Genomic DNA, 18,994 nt, shown 5'->3' with positions numbered 1-18,994 from the left:
GAAGTGGAAAAGGATCTCAGAGTCTTAGTGGATTCCAAGACGAACATGAGTCATCAGTGTGACAAAATCATCAGCTAACCACACTTTATCATGCATCAGCAGATGCATGACAAATAGATCCAAGGAGGTGATACTTCCCCCCTATGCAGCACTGGCCAAACCACAATTGGAGTACTGTGTCCAGTTCTGGGCACCGCACTTCAAGAAGGATGTTGATAGACTTGAGAGGGTCCAGAGGAGGGCCACTTGTATGGTTAGGGGCTTACAGGACAAGCCCTATGAGGAGAGACTGAGGGATCTGGATCTCTTCAGCCTCTGCAAGAAAAGGCTGAGAGGTGATCTTGTGGCTGCCTACAAATTCATTAGGGGGACACAGGAAGGGACTGGAGATGCTTTGTTAACCAGGGCACCTCTGTCCCCTCATCTTCCTGTGCCTGTCTCCCTTCTACCATTTCCCGTAAGAACTGCACTGCTTCTTATCCCTTTAGCCTCAGGCTCCCATCTCCCCGCTCTCCCCCACCCCAAATGCACGCACGCATGCATGCATTCACGCACATACACATGCACACTACCTTATACTTGATTCTAAGATGAAGGGCTTTCCACCCCCCACCCATGTAAAATGGGTAGGGGGGTGGACTTTTCCTGGAATTGAGTAAATATAGCATGTGGTATGACTAGATATGGGTTTTTTAAAAAAAAGCAACAGAGCGCCTTTTGCAATATAACTAACAAAGTGAAGATATTCAGTCTAGTTTTCAGAAGTGCTGAATACCTATGACTAGTAGAGTAATTTGGAGCAACAGGTGCTTAGCAACTCTGCAGAGCAACCCCTTAGTGTATTGTCTCAGAATGACAGTTGTTTTGTCATAACATTGGACAGAGATTCCTTATGCTCAGGATCCACCTTCATAGCCTATACATTACTATGAGTGCATATAAAATATTAAGATCAACTTATTGGGTTCAGGTTTCACAGAATTTCATGATTAAATTTTGAACCTCTTATTCCCCTTCCTGAAACTTAGTTGAAAAGTTATAAATGGTTTTATGAAATCTCAGACTTATACAGAATCTCTCCTTCCTGTAAGAAGTGTATCTTGTTTAATAAATATCTAAATAGAATTTAACCCAGTGTCTAACACTGTAAGAGGAATGGGAGGAACTGAAAAATAGTCAACAACCAATCGAATGACGTCAGTTTAAAATATTTTAAAGGAAAATAGGGTAAACATTTTCCATGATGACGAATTATTGTTCCCTAGAATTGTAAATTGAAATTGTCTAGACTTTATATCTTAGAATGGAACACTGACTTATTGTCATCATTGAACAGCTGCTTTAGTTTGTGTTTAACTTCTAAGTTATTTTCTTTGGCATGTTAACAAATGATCTGGCTTTTCGTGGATCTGGCATGTTGGTCAGTCAAGTTATTTTCTCAGGACAGATAATTTTTTGCTCAGGGAAATCATTTGAGCAGCACATTCCAGGCCTAATGTATGTGCCTAATCCTAAAAAAGAACAACAAGGAGAATTGTTTCTACTACATTTGTCAGGATTATCTACAGCTAAAGATTAGTTTCTGAAGTGTTTTTAGTGTGAATAGAAGGTGTATTATCTTTTTCCCCCAAGGTCTAATTAGGCTATTAAATCATACCCTGGAAAGGAATTGATAAATACATCCTGATTCTGCACCATTTAACATGCTTGTTCCATAAATAAAAGGGCCTTGAATATTCAGCAAGCAGAATTATATTTGGTCTTGGTGCCTCTCATTTATATTGCCCATGATAGTGTTGTTATTGCCCCTTAAAAAATAATTCATGAATAAATATAGGCAACATCCTATATACAGATGTGAAAGAAAAGGTAGTAAAAAAGGACAATAGCTAACTTAAAGGAAGTGCAGGACAATTTTAGATGTAGCAATAGCAACCGGTAACAACAATTACAATAATAACAATAGTAGTAGCAATTACAATAATACCTTAATAACCTCTCACTTATAATGTATTTTACAAATACTAATTAATCCTCAAAATACTGCTGTGAATTCAATAATAAGGATTATCTCCAAGTTACATATGGAAAACTGAATCAGAGGTTAAGTGGCCGCAGTTGATTTATTCAAAACATTTCGAGTAGAGATGAATAAGTAAACAGTTTAAAAATTACAAAGAACGTTTTTTGTAGTCCATCTTCCAATATTGTGTTGACTGGGTGTGTCTACACATGCCCCTGCTGTGTGTCACTGTGCTGTCAGTTACTTCTGGAAGTACTAAATGCTGACATGGTAATAGCCTGTACTGTGCCATCCATGTGCACATGGTTACTTTTAGCCCCTACATCGCTGTAGTGATGTGCTGTACTGAGGGAGCATGTCACTATGGCAGTGTAACTGCAGGGTCACTGTTTTTGCCCATCAACACTACATTGCCATAGGGTGTTGCTACGGTAATATAGTGTCATGTGAAGATGCACCAACTGTGGGTTCTTCTGCTGTGTAGTCACTGCCTCTGTTTATAAGTTCTAACCTTGGCGATGAGGGTCAACTCAATTTCCTAACTTGATCCCTTATTTTAGAGCAATAACTGCTACCCATAAGGCACATGCAGAAGTTACACTAAGATTGACCTAACTAGGGTTAAGTCAATCTAAATACTGATCTATACAGATGTTCAAGAAGGTTAGATAAGGCAAAGTCACAAGCTTAATCTAATTTAGTTTGCTTGAGGAGGTAAACTATGTTAGATTGGGAACAGGTTAACCTGATCTAATGAATATCTGTACACATCTGGAGAACAGCTCCAGGTCTGAAAAAGCCAAGATGCTCACCCCAGACCTAGGCTTGCACTCTTCCAATGCCCCCTACCCAACCCAAATTGGGCTATTTTTAGCCCCCTGACACTCCCAGCCCTGGACAGAAACCCCCCTGCAAGGACCCATCAATCTCACTGAAGATCAGCCAACACCCCACCCTCAACTGGCTAACCCCCACCCTGAATCCACAAACCCCTCTCCCCACCCTGGTTTACTTAGATTTTATTCCTGGTGCAGCTCCCAGCACCTGTCTACATCTGCGTAAGTGGGATCTATGACACCCCTTAAAGGAATCTGTACGATCATCAATCAGGTCCTGTGACATGTGCATGTACCCATAATTGCAATGACAGGAAGAAACAAGAGCTGAGGAAATAATATGCAGTGAAATTTGATCATTTCACAATTTCTGAGAAATTCGTAATTTATACATGCACATAATTATTTGCTGAAATCTATTCAAGAACAGTTTTTTTGCATTCACATTTCAAATGCTAAGAAGAAAGTTTCTGAATGCCCACTTTTCTTAGATTAAAACTTAGTTCTGCAAATACTTTCTCAAAACTCCCTATTTTTAATAACTACTCTTGACATGGAGCTTGCTTGGTGAGGTACTGGAATAGACTGATTATGATCAGAGTGGAAGCTATTATAATGAAGAAAAGGAATTATTCCGAGTACCAGTTAAAAATGATGGCATATTCTCATCTTAGCTCTAGAATAAAAGAGTTTTGTTCCAAAATCTGGGAACAAGCAGATACTATCAAGTTTTTAATGCATTAGCCAACCATTGATACTCTGGATTATGGTGTATGCTTAAGAGGTCTCATCAGGCACTTAATCCACTAACACAAGCAAAAGATATTGACACTCTAATTGTGTCCTTTTCCCCCCCCACAAAATCTTGCCTTTGGCACCAGCTAGGTTGTCACAGGTGAAGTCTAAGTTCAGGAAAAATTTAAGTAGAAGAGCCAGCATCAAGTACTCCTTATCTGGTAGGCTAAAACACAATTCCTTTGACATGGGAATGATGGAGAAAGGAGGATCAAGTATCTATCTCTGTCCTCCAGGGAGAAAGAAAATCCTCAGTTATAAGATTCCTTGTTTTATAATATCCCCATTAAAACTAGTCAGAACATTTTCAAGTTGGGGGCCCACTAATCACTCTGGTCTGCAAGAGCTTGAAGAGATCCTCTTCACTCAGTTATGCCATTCCAATGCCTCTGTTTAACACTGTATGGACTTGTGCAGTGTCTACCCACAAACTTCCTTTATCTGAAGACTTAAACTACTTAAATGTACAATTTATGATAATATACTGACAAAGCGTCTTTTCTTCCTCTTAAAATATTCTGTTTCATCAAACCTGAGAGATTTTCCTGAGGCATGTTCATTTTGATGGGTAATTGTCTGAGCATCATAATGGATTTTCTGGCCACCTGCAAAGTGAGAAGGACAGGACTCCACATAGAAATACTGAACAGTTTGTTCCAGAACAGGTACTTTTTACACTGAAAGATTTGCAAAAGATTTGCAAAGAACCCTGAAAGATTTGAAGAATCTCAGTGAAGAATGGCAACAAATGTGCATATTTAAAAAGATGTGACACAATGAAATATTTTTTATTTGACCATCTTTAATACATATGGCATGCTGCCAATTGTGAGAAAAATGAAACATAGTTTGACCCTACATGTTGCAGTCCTTATTTCTCTCTATTTACCCTTTCCTATGAAGGGTTAGAGACAGAGACCACATTAAGGTTTGCATTTTTTTCTTGCTTGCAACTTGACTGTTCGGTATATATGCAGAAATACCTGAATTACACCTAAACTATTTAGCTTGGCTCTAGGCACTGGCCAAGCCACAGTAGCTAGAAGCTTAAGGCATCTTTACATGTGCTCTGAGAGCCACCTTAATTAGAGCATCCTCAGCATCTCATGTATTCAGTGCTTCAAAATGGTGGTGGGGGCACTTTAACTAAAGCTTGTTCAATGAGTTTTAGTTAAAGTGCCCCTACCATTATTTAAGCATGGGGATGATGAACACATAAGACACGGTGTTGCTAAATACATGAGATGTGGAGATGAGATGTGGAGACTTGCTGGAGCAAGCTGTGGCAGAGCACAACATGTGCCTGCCACTTGAAGAGGTTTAAGCAGGCTGTGGAGCAGCCAGCAGGTGTGGTTAGGCCCAGTTTGGAGGTCACATGATCACAAGGGAGCCGCTGAAGTGGATGAGGGCTGGGCAGCCAGGGTATAAGGACAAGCCCTAGGAGCCGAGCTAGCAATTATATCCAGTGAAAGGCAAAGAATGGGGTGATGGAAAGCCTCAACCCCCACAACCTGGTGGGTTACCCTGCAGAGGGGACAGGCTCACTAAGCCCACTAAGGGACAGAGAGTGGCCTGAAGAAGGGGCCAGGAGGCCAAGTCCCACACAGTGGGGCCTGAGGCCAAATATGGGCCATAGACCAAGTTCAGCCCAGAAAAGGGGTTGGGGGAGTTATAGTAGTGAATTCAACGCCATCTGTGAGGCGTGAGACATGGTGTATGTGTGGTTTGGAGCTGTGTATTTGGCACAATACACCAGGGCTATGATTAGGGCAGCCTCCCACTTGTCAGCAACCATTAATGTAACATCAAAGGTGTTGCAGGCAAGTCAGTGCAGACTGCCCTAGGCAGGGGGCAGGCCAATGACGTGCACAGTCCAAGGGCAGAGCTTGTTGTTCCCCCCTGTCACACACACTAATTAGCACACTCCAGCAGACTTGATTAATCGAGTCTGCTACAATGCATTGTAATTATGGCATGTCAGAACAGCCTCCCTGCACATGTACAGGCACCCTTAATGTTTGCTAAATACAAATTTAGCTGAGAGCTGTTTTGGGTGTCTCAGCAATGACAAGGCAGTTAGTGACAGTTACTTGTATTTTTAGTCAGTCAGTTAAATTTAACCTAAGGAATAGTTGAAACTTATATTATGAATTACCAGAACAAGTGATTATAAAATGCAAGAAAAGAATCCTGAACATCTAAGTGTTCTTTGCTGATACCATACATATCCCTCCACAGCTTATTGTTTCTTGTACAGAAGCAAATTATAATATACAGTTTTGTATCTGTTGTCAGCTAATGCCAAACTACTGTTTCCATTCATAGTATAATTCTTTAAAAACTATGTAAATGAACTGTATTTTCCCTCTATTTCTGAAATTAAAATCTGATAGAGTGAACTATGAGACTGTATACGTGCCTACAAACAGGCACTCATTTCTAGCGGTGAAAATGTTGTACTGCAAGAAATGTTTCTGGAAGAGGGAGCAATAAGGCATTCATCCTGCAACCATCATGTGTTGAACAGCAGCTTCTGCAGTTTTCCATTCACAGGAGAAGTGGAGCAACACCTCCTCCCACCTCACACACTCTTGGAAATCCTGGTCTGAGCACCTCATAGGGATCATGTGTTCCTTTGTTTGGCTCCCAGTGCCTCAGAGCCAAGGGAAGGAGCAGGCCAGGAATCCCTTCCCTCCCTCCTCCCACCCTGCTTCTTTTTATATCAGGGACACTGATCTGGGGAATGGGAAGGGATGGATGTCTGCTCCTCACTTCCCGTTCCTGCCCAATCTATGGAAGGAGCAGGAGGAGCTACCCACCTTGTCTTCTCCAGACCTGGTTGACCCTGGTCTGGAGGCATGGGAGTACTTCCTAGCTTCTTGGCTCCTCCCAGGACTAGGTGGAGGGAAGGAGCAGCTACTTCCTATGCCCTTCCCAGACCAGGTGACCCAGGTCTTGAGAAGGCATGGGGAGTCCATCTGTGCCGCTCAACTCCTCTTAGTCCCCAGAAAGATTCAAATGGCTGGGAAATGTACAGGCATTCATTCTCCCAGGAGAAAAATCTCACAAAATGACCTCTACAGGATCATAAATGGGTCAGTATTGTTCCTGGAGAAACTGTGTGAATGCCTGTATGCTTGTAGTTTCTACCAGGAGAGTTGCAGTTCTCCCTATGGAAACATAATGCCTGTATGTGGCCTTGGAGTTGTATCAAAAGATAACAGATAACATGGTTATGTAATGCTGAAGCATCCATAAGATCTGCAAAAATGTGTTTTTGCTCTTTAAATTTTCACAAGGTACATTGAAGATACTACTAAAAAGTCCTCTGTGAAACTGCCAAATTTCATTAAGGTCTTTGCATTGCCTATTGATTTGCTCAGGTTCACTCCAAACTGAAAGTGGGAACATTGGAAATTCTAATTTGTGGGAGGAAGTTAGATGAATTATAGTCACTGCCACCAAGACAGATTGAAAGAAAGGTCTGTTGTGTTTATGTATTATGTCCTTTCATCTAGGGAAATATGCCCTACAAAATAATAATATTTTTCATGATACCGAAAAAGAATCAGTACTCATAGAATTTTTACTAAAAGAAAAAGGACAAAAAATCCCTTTCTTTTTTATTCTTCTTCCTACTTACTGCCCTAAAAATACTGATGCTCTTGTGACAACGCTACCACTCCAATAGTTACAAAATCAAGTAACTAAAAATATATATATATTTGGTCTAATCTGATCTTTTTTTTCAAACAGTGCATAGTCACAGTCTCCAGGTACATATGTGTGTGTATATATTTCAAGATTAAACATATATTTATCCTAAAGGGGGCTTCATTTTTCTTCTCCTAGCCTCCATTTAACATCCTCTTCCTATCTAATTCTTTGTTCTCTCCAGCAACTGATTGTTCCTCTCCTCCAGGCATGTTATTTATCTTCCATATCCCCAGTAAGACCCCAAAGATTCTTGCATTTCACTATCAAAAACTGCTACCTATGGGCTCACCCAGATAAGTGCGCATGTGCAGCTTGCAGCACCTCAAAACTGTCTGAGGCTTTGCAAACCATGCGTGATGCACATGCACCCATTTGACACACTGCTAATTTGCAGCACAGCACCAAAATTTGACAATGGGAGATTCTGGTGTAAACCCCCCCCCCCACTGCTGCTGATGCAAAAAAAGCAGTATGGCACACACACCAGTAGTGTGCACCACCAGATATGGGGCCTGTCCATGCAAAGCCATGCTCTGGCTGCTGGCCAAGCTCCAAGCAGCCAAAATGGTACTGCTGCTGCCCCAGGAGGCCTCCAGGACCCCAGGTAGGGCTGCTGGGGCCAGCACAGGTGCTGGTCCCAGCCTCCTCTACCCCACCTGGGACAATTTGCCATGCACCAGTCTTCCTGGTGACTTGAATGCACAACAAACTAGTTTAATTGCCCTCCAGCTTCTCATGTCTCCAATATGAGCACCTACTGAGCATATAGCTCTTATTGGAGTCAGTGGGAAATGAGCTTCTCACCCAGAATTTAAATCTACTGCTTACTCTCACCATGTGATAAACCCTCATCATCATCTCTCAGAATAATACCAAACATCTTCATGTATAAAGGGATTACAAATGTGCCCCTACAGTTGAGGGTTTCTCAGCAAATCTGTTATATGCTCCTTGGTGAAAGGTTTATTATTTGCATGTAAACATTGGCAAATGGCTGAATCCTGCCCACCCAATAAGGGCTCAGCTTGAATGTGCATCTCCTTTTTATTTCTAACAGTAAACAAATTATTTTTGCAGCCATTTAGAGTTAAAATATAGAAATTAAGGATTGAAGATACTCCTGGGCCTATTCCACTCCTCACCAACATGTCTATGCAAAAGCCAAAAGGTAACTGAAATGCTACATTTTTATATCTCAGAGGACTGGCTTGGTAGTAAAGGCCCTATGATTCTTGCCTGACCCTTACAGAGTACAGCAATAAGCCACCTCACCTACTATCTTTATTTCTTATATAAACAGCTATAATTTACATGTATACCAAGTAGTCCAACCAGAGACTGGGCTGTAGCATATTCACCTCAGTTCACAGAGTAATTAATTCAGGTTCCACATTATCTCACAATTATGTGGGTCTTTATCATTACTAGTAATTCAGAGCAGTAAAAGCCCAGCAGCTCCAGTGAAGCACAACCTCTAAATTCACTTTTGTAGTGTCTACAGCAATTTTTTCCTTAATATTTTACTGCCCATTCCATATTTTGCAATAACTATATATGCATTAGAATAATGGGCTTTTCTCGCTGATACATAATACATATGTTAATGAGCACTAGATTAGGGAGGGGGATCAGCAGTCATAATGTAGTGATATGACATATCACAATAGCTCAGAAATCTTGAATTAGAGGGCTTGACAGTAAAAATTCTGTCTCTGGCAGAGGGCTTTGAATATACTGCTGCTTTAGCATGCAAGAGGATTTCATTAATGAGTCATTATGTAAGCAACAGATGGTATGAAGAGTCAAATACATGAGAATATCCATGAAGCCAAGGCAGAAGGTCAGAGCTCTCAATGGAGTAAGGCAGAGTCAAACAGAGTAAAAAGCCAGAAGGCTTTGTCCTCAGCTTCTGAAAACTGGTTCAGTTCTCTTGATTTCACTGATGCTATCCTGATTTACAGCAGGTAGGGATCTGACCTGGAGTTTTTTCCCTGGTGTCACTGATCTCTCTCTCAGTCCTCTTGCCACACAAAACAAACACAGTTAATTTTGTGTTATTAATATAGCAGCATAAGGCAGACATTATGCTTTGCAGACAGGTACTCTATAAAAGAAGGATTATTCAACAGGACTGAAAATGCAAAAGTAACATGAAAGGACACGAAGTGTGAGGATGAGAGTGGTAGACAAAAAGAAAGGTTCTTTTTCCCACAAAACTCTAGAAAGAGTGGTCACTGCAGAATAGTTTAGAAATCTATCTGTAAGCTAGTTGCCTTGGCTGCTGTAGCAATTTAGTCATTGTAGTGCAGTCCAATTTACACTGTGGAGATAATTCATTCAATGAAGGATTACCCTTAGAGACAAAATTAGTTTTAACTAGAAAGTTGAATAAGGATAAGGAGGGTAGGTAGCAAATAAGCTCAGATGGTCAGTCTGAGCATCAGTAACATCATGGAAGATGATAGAAAAACTAGAATGGGAGAGAAAGGTGTAGATATTAGGTAAGCAGAAAGTTGGAGTGGATCTTACCAGCTTCTTTGAGTTATTTTAAAATTTTTCATCCCTTAATTTATTAGAGGGATATTTTGTTCCCGGTTTCCTCAGATCATGTATGAAATGAGACCACTCACATTGAATGCTATGACAGCCATGTTATACCAATTGCCAAATACATTATCCATGACTATATGGAGTCAGCATTAGGGAGAGCAAAGCACAGAAGAACAGAAAGAAAGAAGTGAGTTAAGGAATAGGGGTAGAGTTCTTTTAATGTAAACAGTGGAAGCTAGGACCTTTAGGAAAAAGAACACCAGAAAGTGAAAACACCTAAATAGGAAGAAAAAAAAAATGGCTGTAGGAATAGGAAAGAAAAAATTAGCAGGTTATAAGGTTATGTTCAGAGTTGTTAAAGTAGTGGATGTAATCAACTGCATGCAATATGATTGCTTGGAGTAATGGATTACTGTAAGCAATTGCTTTTGAAAAAAGGATGCTTGATGTATAATTGAATTTTTTTCTAGAAAAATTATTTCACCAAGGTCCATTGTTCGCAGCCTCTCCCCCTGCCCTTGCCTCCTGTCTCCCGCCTGGCGTACCTCTTTGGCCTCCCCGGTGCCCTCAATGGTCCCCCCTGGTTTAATGCTGTAGATTACACTGGCCTCTGTAGCCCCTCGGCCATTGTGATGGACGTCGGCATCTATTTGTGTCCCTTGGCTCTCTTCTCCGGGTTCCCAGTCTGAAGGAGCTGCCCTTATCTCTATTCTTTCCCCGCAGCAGCCAGCGGTCTCTGGCTTGCTGCGTGCTCTGCCGCTTTCTTCCCTGCTGGGGGAATCAGCTTCCGGCTCCCATTGCCCCTGCAGGGCCTCTGGAGCAGCTGCTGCTGCTGGTGCTCCTGCCAGCGTCGATTCCCCTTCTTCCTTGCCGGTGGCGCCTTTTATCCCTGCCAGCCAGCTTCTGCGGCTGACGTCATCCACCGGCTATAACTTTATAAAGATGCGGCTGACATGCCTCATGGGTCCTGCCTCTAGCTCCACCACAGATCCTGCTGAAAGTAAGCATTTTTTATTTTATTTTCTGTTATTTTCATTTCTTTCAGCGGGTTCCTGACCCTGGGGCTCCCCCCTGGGTCTTTGGGGTCTTCCCTTCTGTTTGTCCCCATGACAGTGGAATAGCTCCCTCCAGAGGTTCTGCTATCACCTACCCTTGAAATCTTCAATAAGAGACTGGACAATCACCTTGCTGGGGTCACCTGACCCCAGTTGACTTTCCAGTCTAGTGGAGCGGGGGCTGGACCCGATGATCTTCCAAGGTTTCTTCCAGCCCCTTGCAATCTAAGAATCTGTGTTTTTCACCATACTCTTAGTAAAGCAGATCCTGACCCCACCATTTGCACTCAGTGTCACTGGCCAGCTAGGTGCTGTGAGTGTATCAGCCATTAGGCTGCTGGATTTGGGATCGAGGAGGCAAGTCGGGATTGAAGTAAAGGCAAATTTACTTAAAGCTTAGCATACAACAGTTAACAGAAAGGTTAATGTGACAAACAGATAGTACAATAATAAAGAGCTTGTCCTGGGGCCTGAGAAAGCCAGGAAGACTTACCTGGAGAGCGGGACAAGAGGGACGCTGCGATGGAGGGAGAGCCCTGACACTAGTCCAGTGGGATGGATGACACAGAGCCAGCGTGCTGGAGAGGACGGTGGCCCGGAGAGAAGGAGTGATGACTGGATCACCGGCAGATAGATCCTGAGGCACCAGATCGGGTGAACAACGGAAGATTAAGACCACCCAGGAGGATTCAGAGCACCACAAAGAAAGTGCCAAGGCGGTGGGTGCGGGAAGCGCTGAAGAGGGGCGAGAGGCCGAAGGATCACCTGGCGGGAGAGAGAGATTGGGGCGGGATCGCCGCCGAGAATAGAGGACGTTGATCGAAGGATAAGGGGGCAGCACTAAATATCCAGGAGGCGTTATTCCTGGGCACGAACATAGGGTGCTGGTGGTGGGTCAGTGAGGTAGTCGGTATAGAAGGACCCCTTTGAGGAAGCACGTAGCTCATGGTGTGTAGGGTGGCGGATCGGTGGTGAAGTATCTATTGCAGTAGGGCTAAGGCACCAATACAGGTGGGTGTGGAAGGCCCTATGTCAGGGCAGGAGTGACCCAAGGGTTTTGGGGAAAACTCAAAGATGAAGGCCGCTATAGAAGTATGCAGGACCATCACTGAGCAGGCGCAGGGAAGTGGAGGCCACAGGTGGCGTGAGGCCGGGGTGTAGGGGTGGCAGGAGCCCCGTGTGTAACCAATGAGGCCGACACGGGCCACCGAGGGACCTGTGAACTAGCCCCACCCCACTAGGGTAACAGCAAGTCGTGGCAGACGAGAAGCGGTGTTGGCGATGCGGGAAGACGAACGACCACAGTAACAGCCACGCCTGGTAAAGAGGGTGGTCACAGACAAGGAGAGCCAGACTCCTACTAGTGATTCACGAAGGCCAGTTGGGGACAGAGCTAATAGTGAATAATAACAACAGATAGAATGACAAAGAGTTCCCACATGGGGTTGGCAACTTATCGGCAGTCCCTCTATGCCAGGTGCATGCCAACTTGTTCCACTGAAGTCAGGCATCCCTGATCAATGCTGTCTGAGGGATCACCAGGAAGGTTCCTTGGTCAGGATCTGGTCCTCGCTCACACTGGGAGTCCGGGGTCCAGGCTTGGTACAACAATGGTCCTTCTGTCCTGTCCTTCAAACTGGTTACTTGACATGCACATTCCTTTATGCCTTATCTTGTGTTAATCTGTTGGTTTTAGAGCTACTCACAATCTTGCCCTATGGGTTTAAAAGGTGTTAGAAATTATCATGAAAGGTTACCGCCTGAACTCGGGTTCACTCAATAAGCAAATTATACCGCATTACCTTGTGGTTTGAAATTACCATTACTTTGCCCAAGCTCAACCCCTTGGTTTCTTATTCCTTGGATTCCTTGGAATGTGCTAATTATATTAGGTGGTCAGATCTTATTAGGGCTGACCTTTAAAAAACCCGTTAGATCAGCTAATCTTGTAGTTTGCTTATTTTGGGGGCCCAGTCAGTCCCATGATCAGGGCAAACAGTTAGATTCAACACTTTGGTTAAATTGTGACAGACAAATTCCACTTGCAGGTTGCAAACTTGCAAGCTTAGCATTAGCTAATCTTAACTGCTAGACAATTGCCTGGATTTCTCCAAGAGAATATATTTATTGCTCATGATAGTAACCCCTCTGGTTCTGGCCACCACAACTCAGATGGACATATGAAGCAAACTCTGCATACTTTTTATCATTTTTGTGTGGGTGGACTCAAGTTCTAGCAAGAAACTACTGTAAGTGTGTGGAGAATCCATTTACATATTTGTTTAATTGGTATCTATCTCCTTTGGGTGAAGACATGATATAAGACTGATATATATAGCCTTCTATAAAATTCAGCACAGGTTTTTAATGTAATATTTTCTTTTCTGAAGTTAAGGATCTGAGGACTATTTTCAGTTCTTAATAAAATATTTTATTGATAAAAGCTCTTGAATCTGAATTTCAGGGAGTGTTATGAAGTTTATCTGTTGAAAGAGGCTTTTGTCTGAAGTAACTGTATATTATTCAGTTGTGGACTTAGTTGAGAACTAGGCAAATAGTGCAAAAAATCTGTTTTTAGACATGTGCCCTTTTCTGTTTACATCTGTGTGAACATTCATGAAACTAACTTCTGTTTAACAAAATGTTGGGGAAAACCATTTATTTTTGACAACCTGAGTAGCCCTTTGCAAATAGCTCACCAGCTATCCATTCACACATACATGGCATTTGTTAGTGGAAAGGAGACAAAAGAAACTGGAATTTTAATGTCTCCTAGTCTGTCAATAAATCTGACTTCTGTCAGCCTCAGTCAAGAGGAAATCTAGTCATTATACAATGAGAGATCAAAGTTCATAGCCAAGTACAATGCAGAGGAGGACAAATTTAAAGGCCATGTGTAAATTGCTTTCATAAAACAGCAGGTGCCAACCCCCACACTCCAGTTCTGTATGTATCACATCTGGAAACAGGGCAGTGAAGCCTCCCTTGGGGCATGCCTAGCTGCTGCTTTTGAGCTCCCTGTTTCTGATGTACTTGAGGCCACTGTCAGATGCACATCCATGGGAGTTTTGATGCATCATTCCTGGGTTTGGCACATGCCAAAGGAGATGGCATGCACTGTGCTGTATCCAGAAAAGAGTGGAAGAAGTCTCAACATTTCCAAAGTGCCCTACAAAAAAATGAACCATGCTTGCTTATTTTCTATGCATCTCTCCTTACATTCTTTCCCTGAAGGATTCAATTGCATGTAGACAAGTGATACTCAAACTTTTTAGACTCAAGGCACCTCTCAATAGACCGACGGCACCCCTTGGAAAATGCTAGCTCTTAGTATTTGCTCATTTTTGACTATAGAAAAATAAGAGCTAATCTTCTGTTGCAAAAAAAACCAGCCACTTTCCCCCAACCAGACAAAAACAAAGTCAGAAAGCCCACACTGGCTTAAAATGTTATTAACACTATAGATTATTATTTGAAATCTCTGGGTTTATCTTGTGAATCATGTTTACACACTTAACAGTGCACATGGCACCCTTGGTAGCCATCTGGGGGACAGTGATCACCTAAAAGTACAGTTCAACATAAGGCGTCGAGTGGGTAAGGTAACCAGTAGGGTGAACGTGCTGGACTTTAGGAAAGCTGATTTCAGCGAACTCAGGCGATTAGTGAAGGATGCACTGCAGAGTAGTAGTTTTGAAATGATGGGAGCCCAAGAAGGGTGGCTGTGCCTTAAGGAAGCTATCCTTTGAGCACAAAGCGAGACGATCCCCGTGCGAGGTAAAAGAGGGAAAGGGGCCAGGAGGCTTCCCTGGCTGACCAGAGAAATCCAGGGCAGACTAAGGGCCAAAAGGGGAGCACATAAAAAGTGGAAACAGGGAGAGATCACCAAAGAGAAATATACCTCTTCTGCTCGTGCTTGTAGGGAGGCAGTTAGACAGGCCAAAGCTACCATGGAGCTGAGGATGGCAACCCAAGTAAAAGACAATAAGAAATTGTTTTTTAGATATATAGGGAGTAAAAGGAAGGCCCAGGGAGGAATAGGACCCCTGCTAAATGGGCAGAAACAATTGGTGACGGACAGAGGGGACAAGGCTGAACTCCTCAACGAGTTCTTCGCCTCAGTGTTCCTAAGCGAGAGGCATGACAAGTCTCTCACTGGGAGTGTAGGGAGGCAGCAGCAAGGCACCAGACTTCCATGCGTGGACCCTGAGGTGGTGCAGGGTCACTTAGAAGAACTGGATGCCTTTAAGTCGGCAGGCCCGGATGAGCTCCATCCGAGGGTACTGAAGGCACTGGCTGACATCATTGCAGAGCCACTGGCGGGAATATTTGAACGCTCGTGGCGCACGGGTCAAGTCCCGGAGGACTGGAAAAGGGCCAATGTGGTTCCCATTTTCAAGAAGGGGAGGAAGGAGGACCCGGGTAACTATAGGCCAGTCAGTCTCACCTCCATCCTTGGCAAAATCTTTGAGAAAATCATCAAGACTCACATTTGTGAGAGCCCGGCAGGACAAATTATGCTGAGGGGAAACCAGCATGGGTTCGTGGCAGGTAGATCGTGCCTGACCAATCTAGTCTCTTTTTATGACCAGGTCACAAAACACCTCGACGCAGGAGGAGGGGTGGATGTCATATACTTGGACTTCAGGAAGGCCTTTGACACGGTATCCCACCCCATACTGGTGAACAAGTTAAGGGGCTGTGACTTGGATGACTGCACAGTCCGGTGGGTGGAGAATTGGCTGGAGGGTCGCACCCAGAGAGTCGTGGTGGATGGGTCGGTTTCGACCTGGAAGAGTGTGGGCAGTGGGGTCCCGCAGGTCTCGGTGCTTGGACCGATACTCTTTAATGTCTTCATCAGCGACTTGGACGAGGGGGTGAAATGTACTCTGTCCAAGTTTGCAGATGACACTAAGCTATGGGGCGAAGTGGACACGCCGGAGGGCAGGGAACAGCTGCAAGCAGACCTGGACAGGTTAGACAAGTGGGCAGAAAACAACAGAATGCAGTTCAACAAGGAGAAATGCAAAGTGCTGCATCTAGGGAGGAAAAATGTCCAGCACACCTACAGCCTAGGAAATGACCTGCTGGGTGGCACGGAAGTGGAAAGGGATCTTGGAGTCCTAGTGGACTCCAAGATGAACATGAGTCGGCAGTGTGACGAAACCATCAGAAAAGCCAATGGCACTTTATCGTGCATCAGCAGATGCATGACAAATAGGTCCAAGGAGGTGATACTTCCCCTCTATCGGGCGCTGGTCAGACCGCAGCTGGAGTACTGCGTGCAATTCTGGGCGCCGCACTTCAAGAAGGATGCGGATAACCTGGAGAGGGTCCAGAGAAGGGCCACTCATATGGTTAAGGGCCTGCAGGCCAAGCCCTACGAGGAGAGATTAGAGAAACTGGACCTTTTCAGCCTCCGCAAGAGAAGGTTGAGAGGCGACCTGGTGGCTGCCTATAAGTTCGTCAGGGGGACACAGAAGGGAATTGGTGAGTATTTATTCACCAAGGCGCCCCCGGGGGTTACAAGAAATAATGGCCACAAGCTAGAAGAGAGCAGATTTAGATTGGATATTAGGAGGAACTTCTTCACAGTTCGAGTGGCCAAGGTCTGGAACGGGCTCCCAAGGGAGGTGGTGCTCTCCCCTACCCTGGGGGTATTCAAGAGAAGGTTGGATGTGTATCTAGCTGGGGTAATGTAGGCCCAGCACTCTTTCCTGCTTATGCAGGGGGTCGGACTCGATGATGTATTGAGGTCCCTTCCGACCCTAGCATCTATGAATCTATGAATCTTGTTGAGAATCACTGATTTAGATATTCTTCCTCTCTAGAAAGATTAGGGCATTCAGCCAGGAAGCAGAAAACCCTAACATGGTGATTTAGATCAGGGGTTCCCAAACTGTGGTACGTGTACCTCCGGGGCTATGCAAGACATCTCTGGGGGGTACACAAGAGAGCTTGTGAAATGACAGATTTAATTTTCATTATAATAATGATACCTGGCATTTGAGGACATAAAATATAAAATGTATGCTGGTAGGTATATGTGGGCAGCTGGTAAAACTGGAAGGGGGTACACAATGAGAGAAAATTTTGGAACCTCTAATTTAGATGACTGTGTACACTGGCTATGGTTTAAATATTAGAGGGATATTCATAACTATCTGCAAAAACTAAATATCCAGCTATATCCATAGGATAAGTTGACTGAACAATCAGGAATAATGGACACATTTTTTAAAAACCCTTCTTTTTGTGTCAGTTTATTATAGGAGAAAATTGCCTACATATAAATCTTATGGGTCTATTTGAGTCCAACATAAACCCTCAGAATCTAGGAGTTTGGACTCAGAAAAAGCCTAAACTTGCACAGAATCTTTTTCCCAGGGTAAGTTACCCAGACTGAAAAATAGTGAATTCTTATTAGTACATTTATTCTCAGGCAATAGGACAATCAGCTGAACGTAGTCCTTGGTAACATTTACTGGGCCCTGTAAAATGGGAATGGGAATGTGCCTGTGTGGTTTTGTGGCACAGGAAAGATCAGAGTGGTCAAGGGGCAGCTACTAAATATTTTACAAATTTATCACTCGATGCAGTCTCTAGTCATAATTCACCCAATTTTAACAAGTAATAGAGTAACAATCATAATAATAAATTACCTCTGTGTTCAGCAGCATAAGGTCATCAATAATATGCTCTGCTGAAAAATGCCAGTGCCAGTAGCCATTTTGTGTGCTGAACTGCTCTTGCAGAGAAATCTCTCTCTAAAATAATCCTATGATTGGAGTTTGCTGTAGACATGCCATTTGTTTGCACTGTTTACTGCATATGTAAACAGTTACCTCATCAAAGTGCATTCTAAGCCCTGTGGTTCACCGATAGAGGATCTAGGCAATTTTTGAACACCTGCCTCATACAATTTTGTGGAGCCCAGCAGAATTTATCATAATCATACACAATAATAAGGACAAAGTTTGCAGTGCAAGCTTTCCTAAATCATAGCCTTATTTCTTGATGAAAAATATAGAAAGGAATCTTTGCAAAACAAACTTTTGAAAGTCCCCTTTTTTAAATCTATGATTTCTTTTCTTTCTTGGTAGTGTAGAACAAAGCTAATATTACACGGAGACTTCCCCTTTTCCTTCTCCTGAAATCAACCCAAAGACTTGCAGTTGATTTGACATTGTATTTAGCTACTGAGCAGTGAAATCTAAAAAAGGGAAAAATAAAATCATTGGCATATGTAATAGTTTTGTAGTTGGCAACAATAAATAAATGAGCACAAGCAGGTAGCTGGAACATTTCTGCTTTAGGTTCATCCAATGTGTCTTGTTTTCATTCCAGTGAAAAATATGCCAATCATGTCTCTTCACATGACTCTTCACATGTACAAATGATTCTCAGGTCTATGGCCTCCCATGACAGTGTATTGGTATCAATCATTCTTTTCCCTGAAGGCAGGCAAGGCTCTTTGGGTAGATGTGATATCTTTTATTAGACCAACTAAGAAGTTGGAACAAAGTTCTTTGCAAGCTTTTGGGCAAAAGTACCCTGAATGCGTTTTAATGTAAATGTTTTCCACTCTTCTGGTTCAATAACTGAAGAAACACAAGCTATGTTACTAGGCTTGTGGAGTTGCAGGGAGGGGGACAGGGGGAGGGAAGAAAGAGAGAGAAAAAATAGTATGCTAACACTTCTGTTTTTTAAGTGTGGTTTGTTTGTTTATTTAGTGAATGCAAAACCACGAAGCCAAGCAATAGTCTCCTTGTTAGCTGAGTTCAAAGTTAATTATCCACCTCTTAGTTTATAGAGGGGACATGCCTCAGTGATGTGCGGCATTATTTGTAGCTCTCGTGCACAACGGGTTAGCACTGAGGCCCCAGCGGTGAGGTTGGCTGTGCAGAGGCCTTGGCCTGTCCTGAACTTGTTTAGCAGGGACCACTCTTGCCATGGTAGTTCAAAGCCTTTAAGTGTGGTGAATCTTGGCACTCTACTCTTGAAGTCAAAGGGAGTTT

The sequence above is a fragment of the Crocodylus siamensis genome, chromosome 2 (genome assembly GCF_052110815.1).
Source record: "Crocodylus siamensis isolate JL-2025a chromosome 2, ASM5211081v1, whole genome shotgun sequence".
NCBI classification, from domain to species: domain Eukaryota; kingdom Metazoa; phylum Chordata; order Crocodylia; family Crocodylidae; genus Crocodylus; species Crocodylus siamensis.
This window is presented reverse-complemented; position numbering follows the sequence as displayed.